The sequence below is a fragment of the Anabrus simplex genome, chromosome 6, assembly GCF_040414725.1.
Source record: "Anabrus simplex isolate iqAnaSimp1 chromosome 6, ASM4041472v1, whole genome shotgun sequence".
In the NCBI taxonomy this organism is placed as follows: domain Eukaryota; kingdom Metazoa; phylum Arthropoda; class Insecta; order Orthoptera; family Tettigoniidae; genus Anabrus; species Anabrus simplex.
This window is the reverse complement of record NC_090270.1, coordinates 166,088,940-166,114,288: the sequence shown is the minus strand read 5'-3', so window position 1 is coordinate 166,114,288 and position 25,349 is coordinate 166,088,940. Positions and strand designations below refer to the sequence as shown.

At 37.1% G+C, this 25,349-nt stretch overlaps 1 long non-coding RNA gene across 1 annotated transcript in view; it reads left to right on the top strand.

Annotated features, from left to right (window-relative positions):
- The window catches only part of LOC136875609 (uncharacterized), a 73,186-nt gene extending 48,834 nt beyond the window's left edge, over positions 1–24,352 (top strand). Inside the window, exon 4 of the long non-coding RNA XR_010860494.2 lies at positions 23,919–24,352. This is a non-coding gene — a long non-coding RNA (uncharacterized lncRNA). The remainder of the gene's footprint in view (positions 1–23,918) is intronic.
- The last annotated feature ends 997 nt before the right edge of the window (positions 24,353–25,349 follow it).

Here is a 25,349-nt window from a genome sequence, read left to right as displayed (position 1 = left end):
TCTTCACCCTTGTCTCCCAAACAATATAATAGCATACTCACTTGTTCCTTCTCTTCCTTGCACTTCAGTCCAGACAATACTCCAAAACATTCAAATCATCTAATTCATTGAAACCAATCTGATGTCTCTTTAAAGTTAAACATCTCTAGTAGCGTTCACTTGATGAGTAGCTTTATTTTCCATTTGACTGAATAAGCCTGACAATATCAGTATCTCATTAGCACTCACAAGACACTTGACACCATGTAATGTTGGACGTAAGGCATTAATAAGCTGTCGTGTATTAACATAGCTCGTTTGTTGCGTGCTCAACATAACCCAACATCCACAAAACTAAACATACTACACATAGCCACAATACTCTGATATTCTCCGTAATTGATATCTCAATACAAGATGTTACATAACACAACAAACTCTGAGTTGATATCCCATAAACCAATAATGCAATCATAGCATTTCTTCAGATATCTGCCTCAGCTGATGTTGCTTAGGTCTGTGTTTCACGATTTCCAGTTCATGCTAACAGTTATGTATTTACTCATAATATCCTGGTGGTGGTGGTGGTGGTGGTCGTCGTGATTGTCTAACTTAGCACATAATCTAGTAAGAATTGCTTTTAAGTTCCTTTTCAGCATTCAGACAGATTTCATTCTGAATTGCATTGGTAAGTTAGAGGTTGAAAATTTACCTCATGTTTCCATTTCATGTTCAAACCTGACTATGTTGGTTGAACATTTAATGCTCAGATGGTGATATTCTTTTAATGTAACTGGTAACACGGTGTCTATCAGACCTCTTAATATTTACTATTAAATAAGAGAATGTTTTATAAATGTTGTTGTTGTTTATTGAACACAGAACCTCTAAAAAGTTCTTTTCAATCACATCACAGCAAAACTTAAAACAAAAAATTACAAACCCAGAAGAAAATACAAAAATGATGCTTCAAAAAATTGATCCTTCCTTCCTTCTCTGAATATCTCGAGAAAAACTTTTATGGTAATTTATCTGCTCTGTTCATCTATCAAAGGACCTAGAATCTGTAAAAGAACCAAAATTACTGGAAAACTCAAATATTAAATTTACATTTTGATGTCCAAAATCCGTATTGGTTAGAACGCAGTTTTTCTTATCCTACGGTACGCTATCACTTTTTTTTTCATATAAATAAATTCAGTGGGACTCTTAAAGGAGAGTGGATGGCCATGGGAATGTTTGGCAGCTGTCTTGCAGATGTATGATACCAGTTGAGAGTTAAAAATCAGGATAATATACAGTTTTTGAAATTCTGTGAAGAACACTGATCTTACAACGAAGAGTTAATTTTGGTATATCATTCTTGCCTTAAGACTGAGATATGCTCAGGACACATGGGTAGGCCTGCTGGATAGCACGTTCCCTTTTAGTTTTGCTGCACTACTCTCTTTTAGCTTTACTATTAAAAATCTGGAGTTTAGTTTCTGTTATCTTCTAGCCCTGATTGTATTAGAATATCTTTTATTCTCTCCTTCACTAACATGTAGGTCATTTCTGAAAAAATTGGAAACCCTCTTCCTTCTCTGTATGGTGGTGGTGATTATTGTTTTAAGAGGAAGTACAACTAGGCAACCATCCTCCTTCTCTGTATGGGTTGGGACTTCAAATATTCCTATGAAATCATCAGTCTGCTTCCAGAAGAGACCTAAACGGCTGGCTGGATATTGTTTTCAAAATCCTAATGCTGCAACGTTGATAACAAGTTATATCCTACTCCTCTAAGAGCTCCCTCAGTGTGAATTTGTGAAGTGATAACATAGTAGGATTTCAGTACTTGATTCATTTTATATATACACTGCAGAGAAAATAAACATATTTGTTTATTTTCAAACCCACTTTCCTATTGTCATGCTTATCATCAAGAGTTAGTGATATGATACCATACCACTTTATAAAACAGTCTTTGTTGTCTACAGTCAATCACTAATGATCTGCATTTATGGCTGGCACCCAGGTGGCAGTTTCCTTTCACTTGTTTACAGACCCTTTTCTTAAACGTTTTCAAAGAACTTGGAAGTTTATCAAACACTAGCTGCAGTGCCCGTTGTTGACAGGACAATCATACAGCATGTGCAAAGTTATCTAGCTCCCCGGCTACTTTCCGACAGTATTCAGGCATGCGCTTTTACTCCGGGCGCAGCAGTGAATACCATCTATCGGAGATGAGTGGCAGCAGAAGATACAAAGCACATCACAGCAGTGGTCAATCTAATGTTATTCTGATCAGTTTTATGAGCTTTTGATATTGTAGGCCTTCACATTTAGTTTTCTTCAGGCTCTGTGATTTTAGGGCATCAAATGTAAAGGGAGTCCTTCCTCCTTTCATGACTCTTCTCATTACTCCTCTTGTCTTATTCTTCAAATGATCGTTCCTTTAAAAAAAAATTCTCAATTTTTGTGATTATCTTCACAATTTTCCTTGTTGATATGGATTGATGATCATGCGGTCTTACACCTTAAGACAATCATGATTAAAACCATTGCTAGTTAACATACAATTGAACAATATTTCTGTGTGAGCAATGTTCGGCATTGATATGGACTAAGCAGGAAAAATCTAAATTCATGAGTTCTAATATCATAATCGGTATGGTACTACTGTATAAGACCTGTAACTTTACAGAGATTTTAATGAAGTTCAATTTTTGTTGCCAAGTCCATACCAACACCGAACCACGAGATAATGGGTGAACAGAGTTTAATGAAAATTGGTATGTAAAGTCAGGGAATGAGGTACTATAGTCTAGGCTATAAATAATTTTATTCACACTGGGGGAAATAGTAGTTTAGGGGAAGGTGGCTAAAATTTAATTTTTAAATACCTGTGGTCCTATCGAAAAGTACTACATAACAAATATTATAGAGAATACAAATGTTGATTTTTATATCTTATACAGTAGCTATTTGCTTTACGTTGCACTGACACAGATAGGTCTCATGGCGATGATGGGACAGGAAAGAGCTAGGAGTGGGAAAGAAACAGCCGTGGCTTTAATTAAGGTACAGCCCCAGCATTTGCCTGGTGTGAAAATGGGAAACCATGGAAAAACCTCTTCAGGGCTGCTGACAGTGGGGTTCGAACCCACTATCTCCCGGGTGCAAGCTTACAGCCACGTACCCTTAACCGCACCGCCAAGTCGCCCGGTCCTTATATGAAACTGCCTTTACATACTGCTGACTGAATATTTCTGCCTTCCGTAAGTCCTCACATATACTGTACACTCCTGCTGTTCATTAACTATTCCTAGATTGTCCTTCCTGAAACCTGTATCTCCCTAACAGTATGTATATATCTCCTCCCATTGTTCCATAAAATTCATATGGCTTTCAATATTATGTTTGCCATCATGTTATCATGTTAGCTGACTTTTTGGCTAAATTCAATTTCCTAGTAAGTTTCTTCAATGACTCGTTATTCCCACATCCATTCCCAACTCGATTTCTTATCTGTACCTCCTCCTTAACCTTCCAGTTGGTGTGCCTTAGAAATACACAGTCAGGTGCACACTGCATGGAGTGGGGCTCATACAAAATATACTGTAATTTAAATGCACGTTTTTGGGAATAATCAAAGGTCCTACAAAATTTACTTGTTTTCAAAATGAAATAAATCAAACATTTTGACAAATTAATTTTTATTCTGGGAAACAAGGAAATGTTTCTATGTAGAAATGACTGTAATTAGAATGTAAAAAAGCCCAGCAAAATTCAAATAAGAATTAAGGAAGATATTTACCAGAAAAAAAATGACAAAGGTGTAGGTAACTGCACATTTAACCTGTTGGAACAGAACTATACTCTACGCTTAAGAAACACGTGATCAGTAATCTTCATCAAGTTCTTCAGTGTCTTCATTTTTACATGAAAAACAAGGTACCTTCCAAATACAGTGATTCTTACAGATGTGGAAGGCACACATTTTGCACCTGACGGTTGTATTATTCCACTTATGATGACCTCAAAGATGACGGCCTCGTTCACTTCTCTTCCATATGTATGGGAGTTGTAGCTCTCGATACTTAGCCAAAAACAAGCTGACATCCTTTGGCATATTTTTCATGGCTGCTCTTGGTTTAAGGCGGCTTTCCATCATTTCAAAAGACAGGTCAGTCAGAAAAAATCTTCTTCTGCACACATTTCCTGAGGATTATTTCCAAAGAAAATGAACATTAATTTATTCTATATACAGATAGCAAGAAATACAGCCAATGGCCATCTTATTTTGATACAAGAAGTAGAGTAAGATGCTGATGTTTGATCTACTGTATCGACTCCTCCCTTCACCGCATTGTAGTCAATATCTGTTATTGATGTCCTTGTCAGTTTCATTGGAGTCATGCACAGTTGACAATAATAATGCACTCATTTAGGTTTTGTCATCATGGACAAAAGTGCCATGTTGTAATGGAACCCAAACATACAAAACTTCAAAGCTCTTGTTTTGTTCACATAAATTCATTTTTTTTCTCTTGTGTTCTTTTTAAGAATACCCAAAAACATGAGGCTTTTTTCATCAAGATACATTGGCAACTCATAACTGGATTGATAGTTGTCAGTGGTAATGTTTCTGTTCAAATTTTTGTGTCGAAGCAGTCAATATTGTTTACAGTGTCAAATGGTTTATTGGATGTCACAAGAGGATTTCTAAATTCTGCAATACAGCTCAAAATTATGTATGTAATATGTTTTGCTGTTGCACAGAGTGTATGTTGTTTTTACATATTTGGCTGGTTTGTTTGACATACACTGCATGAAACTACAGCACCCTCGAAATCCTACGAGCATTTTGTCTACTGTCATGAACTTGCTATGCAAATAATTTAGTTGACATTATTGAGAAAGCTTGTATGTACTGTACTAGGTAATTCCATAATAACTACAAACTTATCACATTGTTGTCATTTTCGACGAGTGCGTGCATTATCAAATTGACGGACTTGCATAAAAAATAGAAACCGCTTGTAACTGAATATAGCTTGTAGTGCTGTCTACTTGCAGTAGTTAATCATTGTTAGTGTGTCTTTCCATTTCCACTCCAATCATGAATAAAATCCCAAGAAAACATTATTTCTGTTCTCATATCACAGCGGTCTCTCTCCTTCTCAGAAATTTGATGGTGGAGCACAATTTGTCAATAAAAATATTAGTACATGGAATGATATTGGTATCAAACTTGAAGAATTTTAGAAATGCCTCAAGTTCAGTTCTAGTATCCCTTTCACCGGGCGAGTTGGCCGTGCGGTTAGGAGTGCACGGCTGTGAGCTTGCATCCGGGAGATAGTGGGTTCGAATCCCATTGTCGGCAGCCCTGAAGATGGTTTTCCGTGGTTTCCCATTTTCAAACCAGGCAAATGCTGGGGCTGTACCTTAATTAAGGCCACGATCGCATCCTTCCAACTCCTAGGCCTTTCCTCTCCCATTGTTGACATGAGCTCTCTGTGTTGGTGCGACGTAAAAGCCACTAGCAAAAAAAAAAAAATGTGTATCCCTTGCAACTAATTTTGGACCGGTGAAAGTTTTTACTATATTTCTCAACCTAGTTTTGCCTGGTTCAGTAACCAGTTTGCTACTCCAGATTGTGTCTTAAGTCTTTACCACCTAAATAGAACCTGAATTCATCTCCATCCTTGTGAGGTTCACCTGCTCCTGCATCCACTGACTGATTCGTATTACTATCCTCTTCTCCCTCTTCCACAATTATATGTCAGTGTAGATCCATATCTCTTACCCACCCATTAGGATCTGCAAATCTAGTTCTCAGTTTCCCAATTTCATTGTCATGTCTTTTCATCTGTCTAGGATTATCAGATTTTCTGGTCTATGCATGTAAGCAAACTTACGTATAGATTGCCAGATGTTACAAATTTTAAAATTTTAAGATCTATACACCTGATAATTGAGACAATATTACTCCAGTTGTTGACAAAGTATGTCATTTTTACAAGTGAGAAATTTTGAGTAATAAGGTAGGCTTATTCAAGAAAGGTAATTTAGTGGAGCTTTCATATCCTGTTAACATTCGAGAAGACTATTTTTGAATTGAAGTAGGTATTCAGTTATATTTTTTCTTCTTGATCAAACTAAAAATAATTATGAAATCATGGACTCTATTACAGCATTATGAAAACATTTTGATGGAGATCATTTTTTAATTGTTTCCATGCATTTTTGATAATAAAAACACAAATTATTATGAAATAGTGATTTTAGCTCTTCATTCAATATATTGATGTTGCTCCTTGAACCATTGCTAACTGTAAAAATTTCAGCTTAGAACTCTGGTCAGTAAGGTTCTGTCATCTAAGGTTCAATATTGTGCAACTTATATCAGTATTTATAACTGTTAGGTTCTTCAGTCTGTTGAAGCTAATTTATGAATAAGTAAATTTTAGAAACTTCATGAAAAAGAAAACATATGATAACAGATACCTGAAAAGAAACAACTTAATTTAGTTAGGATTTAAAATAGCATTCAGAACAAACAACACATTACTAAAACAAATTGGTATGTGTGATCTAAATAAAAAAGAGCATTTCTCCAAATCAGAATACTTGAACTCAAATGCGAAGAACCAAATTGTAATTCCACGTACATCAGCCAGTCAAAACTTAATCTGGACACCAGGCACAAAGGAAACAAAAACACAGTTCGACACAACAGGTACTCAACCTTCGGCGAACACATGTACGACAACTCACACCACTTCACAGACATCATCACAAATCTAAAAATTTTACACATTGATAGTAAAAGCAAATCATTGAATATTAAAGAAAGTATCAAAATTTACATAGCAAGAAAAGCTAACCAAGCCACCCTCAGTGATCACACGCATTTAAAACATTTGCCTCTCTTCGCACTATGTAATTTTTTAACAACATTCCACACTTCCTGCATTCGCGCTTAATGAATCTCACAGAAGGTTACTCTAACTTAAAGGTCTGGAATATGGGTTAGGATATTCTTATCTGCAGTAAAATTATCTGAATTTATGCAGGATGTCGCCTATTCCAGGCGTTTTATTAGGTTATTATTTATCAATTAAATATAATGTCTTAGAAGGTACTCTTCAATTCAATTCATACTTATTCCATCATATTATTAAATTGCATGTATTCCCTAACACGATGATGATGATATAATAATAATAAAGTATTTTTATTTTTTTATTTTTTTATGAGGGAAGTGTGGGAAATCTTTCATTAGACACTTGTGAGGGTCCGCACTCCACAAGCATGCGAGATTCCTACTCACTAAAACCCACACACTCTTTTCCCACGATGTATATCTCCACCCCGGAACCGCTCTCGCATTACTTCAGGGCGGTGTCGTGCTAATTTCTCAGGTTTCTTCTTCCTTATTTCTCCTTACTGATGCCTTCTACATATACTGCTATCTGATCCCAAGTTTCTTGATTTCGTAGCATCACCTGCACAATTGTTTCTGGCGTCAACTCTCCTTGCTCAGTATATAAACATCTTCTCTGAGTTGACCAATGATAGCATACGAAAAATGTGTGAAATACATCGTCTGTATCATTGCAATAAATACACGCCAAGTCGCTTGCTCTACCTACTCTGTGTAGTAATTTCCGGAAGTATCCGTGACCCGTCAATAGTTGCATAATGTAAAAGTTAACCTCGCCATGAGCTCGGGCAATGCAATCAGCTAGGCGTGGTATCAGCCACTTAGTCCATTTTCCTTGAGGATCTTCCTCCCATCTTTGCTGCCAGCGCTCCATTCGTTGCCTGTAAGCTAGCTCTTTAGCACGCTTCTTTCCAAGCTCTCCTTGAGTTCGCCAGACTTCCTGTCTGTCTGTGCTACCGCTGCTATCGTAAGGACTGCACGTTTGGATACTGTGCAATATGCGCTTGTAATACGCAAAGCTGATCTCCGCTGTACCGCAGCTATCCTTCGCCGGTATTTTTCAAACTTCAGAGCTACAGCCCAGACTTTGGCACCATATAGAAGTGTCGAGTGAACTATCGACATCAGAAGTCGTCGTTTGCTAGACTTCGGACCTTTAACATTGCTTGTTAATCTACTCAGCGCAATTGTTGTTTTCATCGCCGTATCTGTCACCCGTTTGATATGATCCCAAAAAATAAGATTAGTATCAAGTGTCACTCCGAGGTACTTTATACTTCTAGATGTTTCGATTTCTGTTTGTCCAATATACATTGGAATGATGGTCGTGATCTTTTTTCTTGTCAAGAGAACCATCTCTGTTTTATGATCTGCCAGCTGTAATCTGTGATCCGCCATCCAATCTTTCACCCGTCGCATTACTTGATTTAGTTTAAACTGAGCCAATTCCAAATTTCGAGCACTATCAAAACAGCTATATCATCAGCATAGCCCACTAGCATTGTGTTTTCCGGCATCTCTAACCTCAACAATCCATCATACACTATGTTTCACAGATTTGGACCAAGGATGGACCCTTGTGCTGCACCAGCTGTGAGCCGTTTCACTCTCTGCCCATCTTCTGTGTGATATACTAGAGTACGATCTTTCAACTAATTTCTCATTATGCGCATGAGGTACTCCAGTAGTTTGAAAGTATTTTGAAGCGCTTCCAATATGTCACTTAAACTTATCAAGTTGAAAGCATTCTTAACATCCAGGGTCACAAGGAGTGTCACTTTTCGAGAGTGTTAATTACCCATTTGTGCCCTTTTAGGTGTATTCAACACTTCCGATATTGCATCGATTGTCGAATGCAATGCAATGCCCTCCTCGAAAACCATGTTGACAATCAGAGAGGTAACCAGCTAGTTGAACTGCTGAAAGTATTCTTGGCTGCAAAAGTTTCTCTAATCCTTTACCAGCAGTATCCAGCATACATAAAGGCCTGTAGCCCCCAGATTTTCCTTTGCTTATTAAAACTAGCCGAGCTGTTTTCCAGCGAACACTGAACACCCCTGATAGCAGGCAGCTATTGTACATTTTCAGCAGTAGTTGTGGACAGAAATCTGCTGTCAGCTTTAATATCTCTGCTGGAATACTATCTGGTCCTGGGGCCTTTTTATTTCTAAGGGACCTAATCGCTCTCGTCAATTCTTCTCATGTAAAAAGTGGCACATCATCTATGAAGTCATCATCATCATCAGCAGCAGCAGCAGCAGCAGACCTCTCAGGATGATCTGGGAATAATGTATCCACAATATCCTTCATTCCATTTGAGTCCATGATCGGGTTCAAGAAACTTCCAAGTTTCTTCATAACGATCTTGTATCCTAAACCCCATGGATCGTCATCCACTTCTTTAGCCATTTTCCACCATTTGTCGGCTTTACTCTTTTTTATAGCATTTCTCAATTCTTTATTCGCCGACTTATACTCAGCTGTGAGTGAGGTGTCTTCTTGGCTGACTCGTGCTCTCTGTGCCTTCCGTCTAAGTTGCAGACGTCTTCTCTGATCAGCAATATCTTTGGTCCACCAGTACGCTGAACGCTTCTTGTTTCATGATGTTTTACGAGTCATGGAAAGATCACATGCTCTCCAAATAAGCTCCATGGTGAGCTCAACACATTTCTCAGCCGCTTCTTTCCTTTTATAACAACATATTTGTTCTGTTATACTGTCCATTTCATTTCTTAAGATAGCAAGAAATTTTTCTTTGTCCATGCTTTCTATATTCCACCGCGTTGGTTTATATGATGTAATATTAATCTGTGAAGTTTCAGGAAGAATACAAAAAGTAATGTACTGGTGATCACTTCCTGTGTATTCTTCAATCACCCGTCTGTCATTGATATTCGACACAATGTCCTCAGATACAAAAGTCACGTCCGGTATGGTTCCTATACAGCCCGGTCTTCGAAAGGTTGGCACATTTCCAATATTAGTGACCGTCAAACCCAGCCTAGCGGCCATCTCCAAAGTTCAGCGCCCTCTAGAGTCATACTGTGGCATACCCCATTCTAGTGCTTGGGCATTGAAATCACCAGCCACGATTAAACCGTTGTCAAAACCTTGTAATACGTCCTCTAGGCCGTCCAGCTTAGCCTGAAATTCAAATACTGACTCATTTGGCATAAAGTAACAGCTCACTAAAGTGTATCTACCAGTGTGGACCCAAACAAAACCATCTCCGCATCCTTGGTTTGATACTGGGCATCTACCCAAATCTGGTATCCAAATTGCAGCTGTCCCACAATTATCCACGAACCATCCTGGTTGGTCTCTGTCTTGATAAGGTTCACTGAGAAGAAATACGTCTACTCCTATCTCAAAGGTCATCTGCATCAAAAGATCATTGGCAGTTCTACTCCTATGCATATTTGCCTGAATAATCTTCATCATTTACTGCTAGTTTTAGCCTGTTCGAGAGCTTCACAAAACGCTGTGCAGGCTTTTGAACCAAGTACATGACTTCGATTAGCTTCGTTGACGTTAATGTCTGTGCAAATTACGCATCTTGTATTTGCTTTGCAACCTACCGCCCTATGTTCGGCTTCTCCGCACTTAAAGCAAATTTTGCTTCTATCTGCATCTTTGCAGTTTCGTGCATGGTGTCCATACGAAAGACATTGAAAGCAGCGAGATACCACGATCCTTTTTCGGATTCTACAATCCAGCCATCCTATTTTAATATTACCCATATCTGAAAGTTTCTGGGCCTCCTTATCTTCTGTCTCAATGATAGCATGTTTTTGCCCTCTGCTGTTCGGATTATTAATTGAGACTTTCAGTTCTCCTTTGAAATTCTGAAGATCCTGTCTTACAGCTTCCTCTAAATCTAAAGCAGTGGTGATACTGTCCATGTCCCGAATTTCCAAGGTAGTGCTGGGAGTTAAAGTCTTCACATTGCCATCCGTTCCAAGGACAACCCTTAAAGATTTATTGAAATTGCCCCTGTTCTCGTTTTGTGTATCTTTATTAAAACCGAGAAGAATCGCCCCGGTCTGAGTTTTACGAATAGATCGAATACTCACACCGCTGTCTTTCAGTTTTATTTTACTCCGAATGCCCTTCAAAACATCTGCAAAAGTCTTGCCGTTTGTTGGTTTGATAAGGACAGCATCAGAACGATCCCTTGATTTTAAATGGGTCCATTTAGCTTGTTTTTTCCCACTATCAATGACCTCCATTCTGCCAGAATCTACCTTATCTGTTAAAGGTTGGATATCTTTATGCTCCTTCATTTCCTTCTTCTTGTTTTTTTTCTTATAGGAAATCTTGACCCATTTCTCCTTATCTTTCTCCTCCCCGTTCGTCACTAACGGTGTCGTAGGCAATTCATTTATCTCTACGGTTGTTTGTTCCTGTTTTAGATTTACCCTAGCTCTCTTCCAGGATGTCCTGCATGCTGCTCCAGCATCGAGAGCTTCCTCGAATTTTTGCTATCCATTCTGGATTTTCAACTTAAGGTTCTTAAGCGGAATAGCTAGAATGCTTTTCACCAATGCCCTAGTGATCTCAAGATGTTCCTCTTCTTTACGCTGTTCCTCCATTATTATTTCCTCACTCCTCCCATTAGGTACTTGCGTCATATCCTGTGTCCCAATACTGGCACATTTAAGTACGTTTGCACTCCTATTCTGACACAAAAGAGAGAGCTCTACCAAATCTCTCTGAACTTATGCCTCCGTCATCATGCAAGAAAGGAATCTAACTGGCCGTGACTGAGCCGCGGCGGCGAAGGATCCTGTCTTTGACATCGTATATTCCTTGAAAGCAACTTATAACTTAAATCCTGAATGATCAAACACTTATCTACAATTAATTTGTCTACAAGTCGATGAAATAATTTGGTGAAGTTGTAAAACAATACTACAGGTACTAGAAGAATATTCTAGCTCAACTTCTAGTGATGCATATCATTAATTACGAATTCATCATAAGAATTACACACACATATTCACCCATCTTTCCATCAAGCAACCATAATAATAATAATAATAATAATAATAATAATAATAATAATAATAATAATAATAATAATAATAATAATATATATAGTTGCGAGGGAGTGTGGAAAATCTTTCACAAGACGCTTGTGAGGGTCCGCACTCAACAAGTGTGTGGAGATTCTCACTCACTAAAAACCACACTCCCTTTTCCCAAGATGTTTATCTCCGCCCCGGAAACCGCTCTCACATTACTTCAGTACGGATGTCGTGCTTAATGCATCTTGTGCTTCATCTTCCTTCTTCTGCTTTTTCTGTCTGTCATAATCGTCCAGGTCCTTCTTCTTCTGACGCAGAATATTTTCTACGTAGACTGCCACCTGGTCCCAAGATTCTTGACTTCGTAGCATTACTGACACGATCCCTCCTGGCGTCAATTCTCCCTGCATAACTTCTAAGCATCTTCTTTGTGGCAGCCAATGAACACACACAAAGAAAGTATGTAATACTTCATCGATATCACCGCAGTGTATGCACAACGGACTGGTTGCTAGCCCTAGCCTATGAAGAAGTTTTCGGAAGTATCCATGACCTGTCAAGAACTGTGTGAGATAGTAGTTCACTTCACCATGATTTCAGCCAACCCATACGCCCAGAGAAGGTATCAGTCTTTTCGTCCATTTCCCTCTAGAGTCATCTTCCCATCTTGTTTTCCATCGTTGCATTCTGCGACTAAGAGCCAAAGCCTTTGCCCTTTTCCTTCCTAGCTCTTCTTGTGTGAGCCAAATTTCTTGTCTTTCAAAGGCCAACAAGTCAATAGGAGCTACTGCTGCTACTACTAGAATCGCAGGTTCTGATACTGTGCGATATGCGCAAGCAATTCGTAAAGCTGCTCTCCATCTACAGCCGCAATTCTTGTCCGATATTTCGCAATTCTTAACGATTCAGCCCAAATTTCTGAACCGTATAGCAGTACCGATTGAACAGTCGACATGAGAAGCCACCTTTTACTAGATTTCGGCCCCTTGATATTTCCCATGAGTCTACTCAGTGCAGTCATGGTTTTTGCTGCCTTATCTGTTACCCGTTGGATGTGGTCCCAATATGTAAGCTTAGTATCAAGCGTTACACGAAGATATTTTGTGCTCCTAGTTATTTCGATGGCTATCTGCCTGATCTGTATCGGTACAACTGTATTAATCCTTTTCCTCGTCAGGAGGACAATTTCCGTTTTATGATCTGCGAGTTCTAACTTGTGATTTATCATCCATTCTTTGGCACGTCGCATCATCTGATTCAATTTAAATTGAGCCAACTCTAGGTTACGGGTTACTATCACAGCAGCCACATCATCAGCATAACCCACAAGTTTTACATCTTCTGGCATCTCTAGCTGTAACAAACCATCATACATGATACTCCAAAGGTGTGGTCCGAGAATTGAGCCTTGCGCTGCACCAGCTGTGAGCCGTTTTCTTCTCTGACCATCTTCCGTGTCGTATAACAATGTACGGTCTTTCAAATAGTCTCGCAGTATATACATGAGATATTCTGGTAGCTTGAAAGTTTCTTGTAGAGCTTCCAAAATATCACTCCATCTTGCCTAGTTGAAAGCATTTTTAACAACTAGGGTCACAAGAAGCATCAGCTTTCTAGAGTAATGATTACCCATTTGAGCTCGTTCTGCTGTCTTCACCACTTCCTTCACAGCATCTAGCGTTGAGTGACCTCTGCGAAATCCATATTGTTGGTCAGATAGGTCGCCAGCTAATCGGACTGCTGCTAGTATTCTCAGTTGTAGTAGCTTTTCTAAACCTTTCCTGGCAGTGTCCAGCATACATAGAGGTTTGTAACCCCCAGTTTTCCCTTTACTGATCAGAATCAATCTAGCTATCTTCCAACGAAAGCTAAAAATTCCCGCTTCCAAACAATGATTATACATTCTCAACAGCAGTTGAGGACATAATTCGACTGCCACCTTCAGTACATCTGCTGGAATACCATCTGGTCCAGGGGCTTTCTTATTTCTAAGGGAATTAACTGCTGTTATCAGTTCTTCAGTTGTAAAAGGTGGTACATTATCTAGTTCTTTCTCAGCCTCAACATTAATCCTCTCTGCATGATCAGGGAATAGTGTGTGTACTATTTCTTCCATGGTGTGTGTATCCATGATAGGGCTTGGTAACATCCCGAATTTCTTCATACCAATTTTATACCCTAATCCCCATGGATTTTCATCCACTTCCTTAGACATTTCCCACCACTTGTTGGCTTTACTCTTTTTAATTGTATTTCACAGTCTTTTCTTCATAGTGTTATACTCTACTGAGAGAGCTTCATCATTATGTCGTGCTCTTTGTGTCCTTCGTCTGAATTGCAGGCATTGTTTCCTCAGCTCAGTAATTTCTTCATTCCACCAATATGCTGGACGCTTGCCTCTCTGTTGTTTGATTCTTGTCATTGATGCGTCACATGCTTGCTGAAGGAGTCTCGTGGTGTGTTCCACGCATTTATTAGCAATTATGCTTCTTTTGCCTCCGTGACATGTATCCGAAATACACTCCATTCCATTCTGTATTACTTCATGAAATTTTTCTCTATCTGTTGTGGCTATGTTCCATCTTTCTGGCTTGCGCGTGGTAATCCTTAGATGCGGAGTCTCTTGAAGTACACGAAAAGTGATACACTGATGATCGCTTCCAGTATATTCTTCAATTACTCGCCATTCAGTTATCCTAGACGCAATGTCTTCAGAAGCAAAGGTTACATCTGGTATAGTTCCCTGACACCCTGGTCGCCGAAAGGTTGTCACATTACCTACGTTGATAACCATTAATCCCAATCTAGCGACCATCTTCATTGTACGCCGCCCTCTAGAATCTGTTTGAGGCATGTTCCATTCAACTGCTTGAGCATTAAAATCACCAGCAACAACTAGGTTAGTGTTCATCCCTTGCAGAGTACCTTCAAGCCCATCTAGTTTTGTCTGGAAGTCCGAAATAGCCTCATTCGAGGTAAAATAACAGCTGACAAAAATTACCTTCTCAACTTGGACCCAGACGAACCCATCTCCGCATCCTTGATTTATAACTGAATATTTTCCAAGGTCTGGTACGCATATCACAGCTGTCCCTAGATTATCTGAAAACCAGCCTGGTTGATCTCTATCTTGATATTGTTTACTAAGAATCAAGATGTCTGCTCCTATCTCATAGGCCATCTGCGTCAGTAGATCACTGGCAGTTAGACTCCTGTGTATATTGGCTTGAAGGATCTGTACCATTCACCACTGTTTTTTGGCCTTTTCTAGTGCTTCACGAAACACAATACCCTTGCCTGAGCCAAGAGCATGATGTCGTTTTGACTCTTCAACGCCCATGTCTGTGCAAATTATGAATCGTGGAGTCGTTTTGCATCTTACTTACTGCCTTGTGACCAGCTTCCTTGCACTTAAAGCAGAGTTTACTTCTGTCCAATCCTTTACAGTTTCGTGCTTGATGCCCATATGACAGACATCTAAAGCACCGAGGAACTACGCCCCACCGTCTTACTCTGCAGTACAGCCAGCCTACTTTAATTTTGCCTATGTCTAACAGCTTTCATGCCTCGCTATCTTCTATCTCCACAATGGCAAGTTTTTGTCCCCTGCTGTTCGGATTTGTGATTGAGATCTTCAATTCTTGATTAAGGTTATCTAATTGTTGTCTTACACCCTCCTCTACGTTGGAAATAGTGGTGGCACTGTCCATATCCTGAATTTCCAATGTAGTTCTAGGCGTCAAAACCTTTACTTCGTCATCATGTCCAAGAGCACTTTTAAGTGATTTATTAAAATTTTCTCTATTCTCTTTTTCCGTGGCCTTATTATATTCAAGAAGAACCGCTCCAGATATAGTTTTCCTGATCGTTCTAATACCAGCGCCACTATCTTCCGGGTTCACCTTGCTGCGGATATCTTTCACAACATCTGCGAAAGTCTTGCCATTCATCAGTTTAATAAGTACGGCTTTTGGGCGGCTCGTTTCCGTTGCTCGTTCTTTTTAACAGTTTCAGATAGTGGTACTGGTTCAGGTTGAGTACCTTCATCTTCATCTGCCTTCTGCCTCTGTTCCCTCTTCTTCTTCTTGGATAACGCTATTTCCCAGTTATCCTGTTCTACGTTTCTGTTCGTGGTGCTCTGTTCTACTTTCTCTTGAACGGGCAAATCCTTTTGCATTAATGCTCTAGTTGCTTTCCATGCTTTTCTGTGCGTAGATCCCGCATCTAGGGCTTCCTCCAATTTCTTTAAACCTTGCTGGATTTCCATCTTCATATTTTTCTGCTGAATTGCAAGAATACTTTTCAACAGGCCCCTGGTGATTTCCAGTTGTTCTTCCTCTTTTAACATATCCTCCATAATTCATTGAGTAATATCAAGCCGCAAATTCGTTTTCGCATTTTGCTCAATACTACTATTGCATGTATCATGCGTGCGCTCATTGTGGCCATGTTGCATAGATGCTGAATTCAAATCCACAGAGTCACACTGGATTCCAGCTCCAGACATTGTGCCGTATAGGGAGTCCAGCTGGTCATGACTCAGGTCGCAGAGAAATATCTATTCTCTGTTATTTTCTATGATGAAACTAGGTAACCTAAAAAACGCAATTTCACTAACACACAATATCAATGTCTTGAACTTTTCACCCACTACCGTAGTTTATCCTGTTAAATATTGAAAGCACGTATATTAAATATTACTTATACTAACTTTCCATATCCATATACGGGTGATTACCAATGAAAGCTTCGATCATCGCATGCACAACAGACTTACTGATCTTGTCACTACCAAGACGTACAACAATCATCCCATAATAATAATAATAATAATAATAATAATAATAATAACAATAACAACAACAACAAACTGTTCCAACCAAACTATGAGAATACACCATTTCAATCAATTTATCTACTTCATCTGAGGTTCCAGTGGAGGTTGTTTCTTGGGGATCCACTTCATTTCACATTATGTCCCTAACAGACACACTTCTTTTAGGCTTTTTGTTGATTCGCTTTTTCTTTCCTGGATTTCATATTTTCCTTCTCCCCAGGTGTGCTGTTCTGAGGAATTCCCTGAATGAGTCACTCCAAGATTTCCATAAGCTGCCATTCTTTTGGGAATCAGGAAGTTTTATCCTGTTAATAGGAATTAGATTTTTAAGTTATTTAGAAGTTTTTCAGGACCAATACCTTCAATAGGTATCTTCAGAATCATAGGAAATTCAGTTTTAAGCAACTTCCCTGGTTGATCTCTTTTACATTCATCAAGCCCCTTCCTTTGTAAGATTAGTACAGTATGTGGAACAGTAAAATGATTAGTAAAATGCCTATTATACCATTGCTTTGAAAGTTCTATCTGTACTTCCATTTTTAGTGAAATATGGTGTAAGGCAAGGTTATTTTGTGTAGATTTAAGATAAAATTATCATGTTGGAAGTTAAGAGATGGAAAAAGGAGAAGCTCTTTTGTCTCTCAGAAGAAATTTATAAATTAGATATGACTCATAATTTTAAAAAAAATAATAATGTTATGGGCAGCTTCTTACCATTTATAGACTGGAAAGGCTCATATATCTTCCATCATTTGTATGGGTGCTTACCAATGTAATATACAAAAAAAGAACATTTCTGAAACAACTAATAAATTCATATGGCACTTTTAGAATGTGAAGTTATGCAATTATGTTACCATAAATAATGTAGAAAGTAAGTTTTCAGCTTAACCGAGTTACTTCTGCGATCACTGCAGTCATTTTGGGTTTGGCTGCTGTTTTAAAGTCAAATGCCCTTTCTGACACTATATGATTTTTCAGGCAAAAAGTTCACCCTGTAATCAACTCAGATTCAACTTCAGTTGTCTAGGTGGAAAGCCATCAGTAAGCTGTATTAATCATGTCTCATATTATTATTTATTTATTATTTATTTACATATTTTACGCCCACATTGGAGCACTGAAATCAATACATTTGAGTTAATTTCTTCTTCTTCTTCTCCCAGAACTTTTTCATCCTCTCCGACCTGGAAGCCCTTTGTGTGTCCGATATAGTATATTGTTTCCGTTCAACTGCTTTTAGTTTGAGACTTATGCTTTTGTTCTTCAAAATCCTCTTCTCTTTTCTGTCTTTGATTTGTTGCCGAGTTATACCCAATTCTTCCAAATCGTCCTGAACTTCTTTGAACCAATTATTATTGATTTTATTCTTCAAAAAGTAATCGAATAGTTGTTTCAATATCCTGGTGTCTGCTAATCTTGATATGTGACAGAAAAAGGAAATTCTTCTTTTACGCATTGTAGATATTATTGATTCACATTCACGATAGACAATGTTGTTAGGCAACAATCTCCACTGTCCATCAACTTGGTGTTTTTTATTAATTGTTCTAAGAATTCTTCTCTCAGTTTTCTGTAATTTGTCTGTTGTACATTTTACATTTAATTTGAATAAAGTTTCACTAGCATAGGTTGCCTCTGGTTTAACTATGGAATTATAGTGTTTCAGCTTAGCGTTTATCGAAAGAGATTTTTTTTTATAGGTTGGCCAGGTAAGTCTTTGTGCTTGTTTAAATTTAGTTGTTCTGTGTTCTATTGCTTCTTTTTCATTTGTGTTCCATGTTATTATTTCCCCAAGATATTTGAATTTCTGAACAATTTTAATCTCTTTATTACTGTTCAGCTGAATAACTGGTAAATCAACTTTAAAAGTTGGCATCATTTCTGTTTTTTCAAATGAAATTTGTAATCCCATTTTTTTAGCTATAATTTCTAGTTGTTCAATTTGAAATTTAGCCTCTTCTATTGTATTTGCAAGTAATGCTAAATCGTCCGCAAAAGCAAGGCAGTTGAGTTTAATATTTCTACCGATCTTGATAGTTGGTTGGCATTTCTTGTTCCATTCACGCATAACCTTCTCCAATGCACAATTAAATAACAATGGTGAAAGTCCGTCTCCTTGTCGAAGTCCAGTTCTTATAGTGAATGATTCTGATAATTCACCTCTAAATTTAACTTTTGCCTTCGTATTTTTAAAAGTCATATTAATGAGGTTAACAAGTTTTTGATGTAAGCCAAATTCTTTAAGGCTTTTTAATAATGAGTCACGATGAATACTGTCGTATGCTTTTTTAAAATCTACAAACGTGATGACCAGACCCTTACTTCGAACTCTTTGGTGCTTCATTATCCATTTTAAACTAATGATTTGATCTGGACAGCTTCTACCTGGTCGAAATCCTCCCTGATATTCTCCAAGTTCTTGGTCGAGTTATTCTTGGATTCTTGTGTATATAATCTTGGATAAAATCTTGTATGTAATATCAAGTAAGGATATCCCCCGATAATTATTTGGATCGGAGCGATCACCTTTCTTGTGCAGCGGGTGGATTATCGCTGTATTCCATTCCTCAGGAAGCTTCTCCGTGTTCCAAATATCAATGATGTATTTATGTAGGTTTTGAATAGTCTGATCATTAGCATTCTTCCATATTTCTGCTACTATTTGATTCTCTCCTGCTGCTTTGTAGTTTTTAAGTGCATTAATTGCCGTTTTCACTTCATTGTGAACTGGTGGTATAATCTTTTGTAATGGAGTTTTATTTTTTATTTACATAGTTTACGCCCACATTGGAGCACTTAAATCAAACCCAAATACATTTACGTTAACAAAGAATTAACTCATATATTTTATTAATAATACAAATTTTATCAGTTTATCATTGTTCGTGAGTCTCGGTTTTTCCAAAGTCGGTCTTTTAATGTTTAAAAGTTAAGTAAAACTATCAGAGAACGGTTGTTCAACCAAGTGTCTTTTAAAGATTTTTGTTGATGTCACCTTCATGGGCTTCTGAACTACGATCCAGAAGTTACGGTACTTATTTCTGTATTACAATCCAATTTTCAGCTACTTTCATAAATCAAGACTGTCATTGAAGGAGGAACTTTCTACCTATAACAGAATTTTTTCTGTGCTTTTGAGGGCTGCTAACTTGGACATGTTTTTGATTATTTTTCATAATCGTCATCGTCATCATCATTGCTTTTTGCACTTAAACAGGTCATTTGCATCCACAGCAGAAGGCAAAACGTACAAGAGGTAGAAAAATTCTAGTTCAATTTTATGACAAGATATCTGTGATAGTACTTGCAAGTATTTGTCACAGTCGTTGGCCCTATTTACTTCTCTCCCACGTATCCTCAATACTGTATGTTTGTTTGAACTTTTCCAGTGTCCTCTATATTTCCACCTTGTCCTTGGGCCACCTCTTGGACGCCTTCCATTTGGCTGATGAGTAAATTCGCGGTTGGGGGATTACCCTCTGATATAAAACCATGTCATTATCCCAACAGTATTTTCTTAATTTTCTTAGTGTATTTTACCTCTTGTATATCGAACTCAAGACAAGGTGTTAGAAACATTCATTATGAAAAATGTTGGTATATCATCTTTGATTTTAATGTCAATCTGAAAATCTACTGGATTATATTTGATTTTAAGGAGCATAGCTTCCTACCATCAGGTGCACAGGTGATGAAGGAAGTTCCATGACCTCTCACAGAATGTTGGTGTCCAATTAGAAAGAGGTAAAACTGTAAAAATGAAACACAATTCTAATACAGACAAGGCCAAAGAAATTACACAGCAGAGATGGAAGAGAGGAGCTAGGTTCTAAGTGATACAGAAAATTTTTATTCTCAAGCCCTGAAAGGTGGAGGGGAGGGGAGCCATTAGTCTCTCACTAGAAATTTATAAATATGAAATGTCTTTGCAAGTAAAATCATTAACCATACAAAGCTTTTGAGGTACCATACTCAATAGTTTGGTAGGGGTGGGTTTCAGTATGGGGTGAGGGGAGACCATGACACAGTAGGCTAAAGCTGAGCAGTGTGCAACTTCAAAATAATTTGTGTGTATTGTAAGCATGAAAAATCTTTAAAGTAGATTAAAAAGAAAAATTAACAACAGTCATTCTGAAAGGCTATCAACCTGAATACTTGATAGGCTTAAGAGTCTATAGTGAGTATAAAAACTGAGTTACTTTTGTGCAAAGTGTTCGTAACATGTGAATTGCTAGTAAGGATCAGTTCATCACCTAAGAGCAATAAGAAAAGTTCATATGAACACAAGTTCTGTTTGTCCTTGTTTTCAAGTTATGGTGAGTTTGTCTTCTAGCAAACTTTAAAAGAGGAGTTCAAAAGATCTCCTTGCACCTTGGTACAAGTCTGCAGACATCTGGTCATGATCGGCTCAATTTACGTACGTCCAGGTTTTATTTATTTTTGCTAGATAGTTTATTCATTTCTTTTGCAAAGATTCTCTTGCTGACTTTCTAAATGAAAATAACTATCCATTATTGTCAAGCACGATGTACCCAGAGATTTTTAGACCCAGTATATTGGTATGTAGGGTGTAAAAATAAAGTAGGCCAAACATTTAGGACACATTCATCATATGTAAAAGAAGAAAATATGTTATCTGGACATGGGTTCAGATAAGCTTTCTTTCCATGTTAGAACTTTCTACAACAAACCAGCACATCACATGAAATTCTTTCTTATATGAAATGTTCAAAATTCCTTCTTTTAACATTGATACATGCATGAACCTGCTGTTGCATTGACATGTGGTATGCTAGTTTGTTCTCTCCTGTGTATTTTCTATCATTAATGTACAATGTAGAATTGTAGAAAATGAATTCTAACACGGAAATAAAGCATTTCCAGATCCACATCGACATTATATATTTCCTTCTTGTACATGTGAGGAATTTGTCCTTAATGTTTGGCCGTACCTTATTGTTACGCCCTGTTTTCTACACTGTAGCATTCGCAGATGAGTCGGTTAAGTTGTACACAAGATGCCTGGGATTAATTGTTAGCATTTGATATACATACTAACTTAGCACTCTATATCAGTACCTCAGATCTAGCTGTTGTCCTGAACCATAAATTGATGCATTCAAATCATGACAAGAAACTTGAAGCAAAAAGGTTCTTTGAGAAGAGTTGTGGAGACAACTTTGGAGTATATGTCGATAAATGATGAAGAACATGATGATGATGAATGATGATGATGATGATGCTTGTTGTTTTAAGGGGCCTAACATCGAAGGTCATCAGCCCAACGATGAAGAACATAACCACAGCTTTGATCCTATGAGGAGCTAAAAATTAATTTGAAAGCCAAGTTAGTATAAATTTGCTCATATAATGGTGACATTGCTGCAGTATAAAAACTCAAGATACACTTTTATTGATAAAGTTAGTTATTTCTTTCAGTGTGAAAGGTATAAATGTTCCATTTAAGTCTTACTCAGACTCTCAGGCTAACAGTCTCCACCACAAAAAGAACATCGAAGAGAAAGAAAACTTTTCCTAGAACATCTGTCAAACCTAAAGATCCCACCATAAAATTCTTTCAGGAAACATGGAATAGAATTGTGAACACAACTATCCAAATAAGCAAGACCATTTCAAAGACTTTCTGCTCTAGTTGCATCAGAAAAGTCATGTGTACGTAAAATGCTAAAGAGACTGTGGACTCTGGTTAGAAGATTGTGTGGTAGTTCATAAAAATGGGACGTAGGCTCTGCCAGATTGAGACTGCAGAAATGCAACACATGTTAATGCATTCTGTGTTCGTTGAGCTACTCCAAGAGAGACCTCCATATTATAAGAAAATATTTAAAGTTATCATAAGTGAAATCCTGCATATAGATGATCTAATCAAAATGGCTAAGTGTTTTTATATAAATTTTGGCAATTTTTTGTTTCTTATTTACATTCTGGTACAATTAATGAAGTTCTATTTAACATTGAATTACTGGAACATGAAACTAACTACAACTCAGAATCAAAATTCATTTGAATACATTATGTATTGAAATGGCAATGGGAGGCACTTTATCAGTGTGAACTTGTTAACTAATGTAATTAAATCAAGATACATGCACACAGAACTTTTTTCTTATGGATGTTGACTAAACAAATAATTTACTTCAGAGAATACATATGCTCCTATGGGATACTGAAAAGCCTACTAGAAGACTTAACGATTTAGTGGAACAGATGCACTAAAGATAAAACATAATGATGAAAATTTCATGGTTAAACAATAACAGATCTCAAAATATAGTGGTAGTAGAGTATATTATTTGCATTTGATCCTATCAATAATTTTATAAGGGAAATACTTGCTTGTTTCTTTATCTGATATAGCAGATACAAGACTTTCTGAAGACGAATTTCATCTCATATTAGTAATTTTTTAGTTACATTTTTAACTCAGGACAAAGTTCTTTTGTTGTAAACACCAGAAAAAAGATTAATGGACTACCTCAATGGTTTCACTGGGGCTGACCAAAATCCGTATTCCAGTTTATGGTGAAAATACTTATAAGAATTTAGTCTAGGTACAATATGAGGACAAGTAGTAGGTAATAATTTAATTGGACTCATTTTTCTTCTTGGAAGATTTACATAGGAAACTTGTGTCATTTTTCTAAGCTTACACCTCAATGTACTTTTTGGAAAAGTCATCAGGGTATCGTGCATTTCATGTAGTTTCTGAATGTAATATTTTGTTTTAGTCAAGCAGATAGGCAGTTTTAGGTTCATTCATTCTTTTTTTTAAAAATTTATTTATTAGTAATTGGCTGTAATTCCATGTTGCTTGCGTGCTCAATTTTCTGACTTAAATTGATTGAAATTTTATTTCTATTTGCAAAAATTTCTTTGATATATTGAAATATAATGCAAGAGAATTGAATGGCTTTGTAGTAATTCCATGTAATACCTGGATTTTGAAATAGAGATATTTGGACAAAGAAAATTGTCTGTTGACTTGTATAAATTTGCAAAGTGAGAATTTTGAACATCTCTTGTAAAGTAAGTATCTACAACTTGCTAGAAGACAGAACTCATAAATATAGAAACAAGGACAAATAGGATCCATGTTTATATGATCTTTCTTTATTGATTTTAGGTGCTGAATCAATCCCTGGAGTGATTCCCACATGTTACGGATGAGCTCAACCAGATTTGAGGCCTGAAGTTGAAAACAAGAAATGGGAGTTGTGAGTTGATGAAGATTCGTGCTCCCTGCTTCATTGCCATATGCCTGCAGTACAACAGCGTGCATCAGTTACTGAAATTCTTCGAGGTTCTCTATCAACATACAAGTATAATCAGGCACTTTGTGGCTGAAGGGATGCAAAACTTGTATTAGGTTGCTTTGGAGAATAGGACTCTGAATCTGGGGCAAACTCTTGGCCATACTGTTTAAAGAGACAACTTAAAAGCGTAAACAACATAATGAAAACACTTGAGTGGGTGAATTCATTGAACACTAAACTTAACATTGCTGTAATTGAGGTAGTTTTGTATACTTGTTAGATTTTGTAAATAACTTATATATAATATGTAAATATCTAAATGATAAAAAGTAAATAAATAAGTTAATTTTTAATTAAATGAATTAACAATATTTATTTTCATGTTTTCTCAACCCATATCAGTAAACATGATAATCTTTTGGGATTTTAACATGACTAAATCCCTGAAGATTATTATGTTTTCTAATAATTTACAAGACTGACTGTCAGTTGCTAGCATATAGGTGTTGGATGATACCTAAATAACTTGGCTAAATTGTTAATTCCATGATGATGTAATTGTTTTATTTCTCTATGGTGAAATGTAGACAATAAATCTATTCTTTTGCTATGAATAAGGTATGCTGTTATTGTCAAAGCAGCTCACAGCACAGTTTATTTTTATCATAAATTGATATTGATTGTGAAGAAAAAAATCTATCATAAAAATAAACCTAAAGGACAAAAACAGAATGTATAAATATTATTCATCACTTTGAAACATGATGTAATTTGGCAATCAACATTTCAGTTGGTTATTTAAGAAATTAGGTGAGGATTTCTCTGAAATCATGGCTTGTAATTTACTGTAGATTTAATAAGTGGTTTACTTTCTGTCACAAAAATTAGGTTAGATAGCCAGTCTTCAAAGCGAAAATTGTAGCTGGAAATACGAAGTCAAATAATATTGAACATAGCACTTAAAGTTTACCAGAAACAGTCCATAATAACAGGCTGATTTTCAAAAACTTTCTGCATTTGCAGGCGTGTGGAGTCAGATGTTAATTACTCAAAAATTACTTCTTCTGTCATTCAAAATGAGCTCTGCCCAATGGTAGCTCTTTAGATTTGAGTTCTGATGACATATTTTCACATCTTACAGTATATAGCACTATGATTATTATTTTTTTATGCAACTGAGCAAGGAGATAATGATGAACTCCAGGGTAACCATTAAGTACTGTAGCTTTCATATATAAAGTATTTTTAAATACTGTTACTCTACAAGTAGTAGGGACTGCCTGGCCGAGGCGGTAAAGGCG